We start from the raw sequence: 5,056 nt of genomic DNA on the forward strand, positions 1-5,056 counted from the left end.
CTTTACTCCAAACCTTTTGATTGCTTATTACATACTCATAATGCCTCCTCAACCACTTTATCAAACTGTCATGTTAGCTTCAACGATGTTTTTTATTGACTCATGGAACATGGTGGTTGCTTTTAGTTGTCCGTAGATGTCCTTCAGCAGATGGCAGTAAGCTATCTTTCTGAAATAACATGTTTCAAAATGGCCTGAGGAAGGAATTCCAGATTTTGACCCAATTACAGTAAAGGATCGGTGAATATTTCCATGTCAGGATGCCGAGTGTTTTAGAGAGGAGCTTACAGTGGTGCTGTTCCCTTGTATCTGCTGCTCCTGTCCTTCGAGATGCAAGTGGTAGTGGGAAGGTAATGTCTCAGGAAGTGGCTAAGTTACTGCAGTGTAGGATTTTAGAGAGTGCATATGGCAGGTACTAAGAATCAGATTTGGAGGCAATGGACGCTTGTGGATGTGCTACTGATCAAGTGGGATGCTTTGTCCTGGACAATGCCAAGCTTCTTGAGAGCAGTTGAAGTTGCTCCTATCCAGTCAAGGGGCGAGCTGTGCTATTAGCCTCCTGACCTCTGTCTCTTCGACAGTCAATTGGCTTTGCGAGTCAGGAGGGTGAGTTACTCGCTGTCCTATTCCTAACCTCTGGCCTGCTTGTACAATCATTCTATTTATGTGGAGTGTCCAGCTCAATTTCTAATGAACAATAAAACCCAGGGTGTTGATGGTGAGGGATTCAGTGATGGTAACACGATTGAATGTCAAGGGGTTTTGGTTAGATTGTCTCTTATTGTCATTGGTCATTGTCTTGCAGCTTTGTGGTGTGAATGCTATGTGCCACTTGTCAGCTCAAGTCTGGATATTGTCCAGATTTTGTTGCGTTTGAATGTGGACTGAGGAGTCGCAAAAAATTGCTAGATTAATGCAGATTTCAAATCTGACCTTCTGATGGAGTGAAGGCCATTGCTGAAGCAGCTGAACATGATTAGGCCAAGAACGCTTTCTTTCGGAACTCCAATTGGAGATTTGCTTTGACTGAGACGACTGACCTCTAACAAGCAAAGCCATCTTCGAATGTGTGAGTTATGGCTGCAGGCAGCAATGAGTTTGTCGCCTAAGGCCCATTGAATCCAGTTTTGCTACGACTCCATAATATCACACTCTGTCGAATGTGAACTTAATGTCAAGGGCTGTCACTCTCACCTCATTTCTGGAATTCAGTTCTTTGTCCATGTTTAAATCAAGTCTGTAATCAGACATGAGCTGAGTAGGCCTTGAGTAACCCACATTTACGCAGGTTATTGCTGAGCTAGTGCTGCTTGATAGCACCTTCCGACATCTAACTCATGATTGAGCATGGACTGATGGGGCAGTAATTCGCTAGGGTTGTTTCACCTATTTTCTGTGCACAGGACGTGCCTGGCCTATTTTCCACATTGTCCATGCCAGTGTTTTAGCTGTACCGGGATTGCTTGGCTAGCACAAGTCATCAGTATTATTGCCAGAATTTTGTCAGGCTCCATAGCATTTGCAGTAACCCCTGACCCCCTACCCCTGCCCAACAGTGCCTTGATTTCACATGGAGAGAAGCGAATTCCCTGCTGACGGGTATCTGTGATATTGCTGATCTATGGAATATGCCGAGATGGATCAGACAATTGGCACGTCTGGCTGAAGATTGCTGTGAATGCTTCAGCCTTAACTTTTGCGCTGATGTGTTGTGCTCTCCAAAAGCAGAGCAAGGGAATATCTGTGGAGCTTATTCCTTCAATGAGTTGTTTAATTATCAACTTTAATTCACGACTTGATGTGGCAGCACTGTGGGCTCAGACCCCTGTTTCCTGAATTAATGGTCTAGCCACAATATCTCCAGACTATAACTCCAACCCCCACACCATGATGTGGATATTCACAACAGAAGATTGCTTATCCTTTGTATTGTGTAGATTCCAACAATGCATCGTATATTCGCTTAAATTGTTAGTCTCGAAAATGCTTTACTTCACAGACTTTAGGATATAATGTTCTGTTTTCAAATCTTCTCTCCGACAGGCAATGTCATCGATGTCACACTGGCTTTCCTCCTCACTAATTGCAAAACCAAACATTTTTCACCTCACCTTTGAACTTACTGATCAAAATTGCTACATTCTTGACTAGATCGTTCATATACGCTGCAAACATCAAAGGATCCAGCACCAAGTCATATAGTAAGCCACTGGACACAAGATGTCTTCACAATGACTACCTTCGACCATTACCTTCTGCCAATAAATAAACATTCGATGCATTTGCCAAACTGCACCAGATACCATGAACCCTTACCATATTAAAGATGCAAGATCTGGTCAAAAACCTGATTGAAGTCAAGAAGCATTACACCCACTTTTTACACCCGATGTCACATCTCATTGCCTCTCCGGAAAACAGAATCAACCACTTCCGATATGATATAATTTCCACCAAAGTCATGCTGAATTTTATTGCTTAAACCTTACAATTCCTACTTTTAATGAATGCTGTCTCTTAGCCTTACTTATTAACTTCCCTCAAGCTTTCTACTTTTAAACATAGGTTTATGAGTGAAACTATACATTGTCATTTAGCTCCTTTCACCCGATGATAACTCTTCTTATCTCTCTGACAGATAATTTACTCTAGCTGAAATAATCTTGTGTCTCTTCTGTTTCATTCTGGGAAATGGGAATGGAATTGAATACAATGTTGAGACCAACAACAACCTGTTTGTTCTTAACACTGTCAGTGTGTGTTCACCCTCAGAGGCAGGAAGACTGTTTGTGCTGATAATACGGAAAGTAGCGCCTGATGTCTCATTCTCAGCTGGCGCGCAACTTCCTGTTTGTATGTGCCAGCAGCAAGCCACACATCTCACTTCTGATCAGAAAATAAACCCAGGGGATGCAATCTGGCCGAAACATCTGCCAATGTGGCCTATATCAGGACACAGAGTGTGAAGTGATCACATTGAAGTGACATTTGCAAATCGACCTTTCGATTGCTGTTTCGCGGTCTGATTCCAGGACATCATTGGGCGAGTCTCTCGACCATCTAACAAGCTCATTCGATTCACTAAGTTCTGGGACATATCGACATGCACCTTGTCATGTCTTTGATCTTGTACTACTTGTTACTCTTTCTTCAGATTTAATGTTCCCAGTTTTTGATTCTGTCTTCTGTATTCATCACCTTCCCAGCCAAATACATTCTGTTTGATCTGTTTCCTATATTTTGATGAACTAAACAAATAATACAGTTTTGTACAGACAGGTATGTCGGTGTGTCAGATTAACAGAATCAATATATGGAGAGATCACCTTGGCTGTATCTAACTCTGACCGACATTGAAGTCAAATAAAGCACAGTACTGTATGGTTTCAAACTTTGCAAATCCTCTCTCTTTGAAAGAGCTTGTTCTAACTGTTAATTATTTTCTTGATTATTTCACAAACTGTGACTAAAAATCTCTATTTTTAACAAAGTTTCAAATATTATTAAAAGTTGCAGCCCTGGCATTTCCTACAGTGAGCTTTGTGGTGTTTAAATGTTCTGGTCAACATTTGCTTCAAGCAGAAGACTTAAACATTGGTTTCTCCGAGTTCCCAGCCATTGCACTTGCAGTTCCATAATAACTGCAAGCTATTGATAAGCCCCAGAGAGAACAGAATGTCAGGCCCTGTACACACCCAAACGCCATGATGTAGGCCTCGAAGCCCTCCGTTTCTTCCTGTCACGCCAACCCAAGCAGTACATGCTCAACCTCAACTACATTTCCTTTAAATCCTCCCACTTCCTCCAAACCAAAGGGGTAGCCATGGACACCTGTATGGACCCCAGCTATGCCTGCCTCTTCGTCAGATATGTGGAACAGTCAATCTTCCACAGCTACACCGGTATCATTGCCCATCTTTACCACTGCGACATTGATGACTGTATCAACGCCACCTCATGCTAGCACAAGGAGATTGAACAGTTCATCAACTTTACTAAAGCCTTCCACCCTGACCTAAACTTCACAGGGACCATCTCGGACACCTCCCTCCCTTTCCTAGACCTCTCCACCTCTATCACCAGTGACCGACTAAACATTTACTGCAAGCCCACTGACTCCCACAGCTACCTGGGCTACACTCCTCCCACCCAACCTCCTGTAAAAATGCCATTCCTTATTGTAAATTCCTCTGCCTCCACCGCACCTGCTCCCAGGAGGACCAGTTCCACCATAAAACATCCCGGATAACCTCCTTTTTCAAAGACTGCATTTCCCCTCCCATGTAGTCGACGATGCCCTTGAACCCCAACCCTCCAATCGCAACAGGGAGCCCTCCTGGCCCTCTTCCACCGCACCAACCTCGCATACATCATATCATCCTCCACTGCTTCCACCACCTGTAAACAGACACCATCACTCGGGGTATATTTCCCTCCCTACCCCTATCTGCATTCCGGAGACACCATTCCCTCCGCGACTCCCTCGTCAGGTCCATGCCCCTCCACCAGCCCACACATCCCCCCTCACCTCCGACAAGGCCCCAAATGATCCCACCACATCCCGGAGAAATTTATCTATACTTCCACAAATGTCATCCACTGTGTCTGTTCCACCTGCTGTGGTCTCCTCTACATCAGGGAGACAGGACACTAACTTGCGGATCATTTCAGAGAACATCTCTGGGACACCCGTGCCAACCAACCCCACGGCCCCGTGGCTGACCACTTTAACTCCCTCTCCCACTCCACTAAGAACAGGCCGGTCATATTCTGTTCATTTCCAATGAATAAATACAAAATAACCGAGCCTGAATTTGGGATGATATTAACAGGATTTATTTTGATCTAAACATGAACAGATTATTTTGACAAAACAGGTGGAAAGATTCACTTCCTGAAAAAGCAGCTCAAGTGGTATAAGCTGGCACCAAACCGAGTTTGGTCAATACTGAGGCAAAAATACAGCATACAGTCTTGAGTGAAATAAATAAAGAAAAAGTGTTAGCTCCGGAACAAGATAGAGTGTATTAAATATGAACAAAGACACAAGTATTTT

Source organism: Chiloscyllium plagiosum, unplaced genomic scaffold (genome assembly GCF_037043375.1).
Source record: "Chiloscyllium plagiosum isolate Xiang-an unplaced genomic scaffold, Cpla_swu_hap1 HiC_scaffold_42, whole genome shotgun sequence".
NCBI lineage: Eukaryota > Metazoa > Chordata > Chondrichthyes > Orectolobiformes > Hemiscylliidae > Chiloscyllium > Chiloscyllium plagiosum.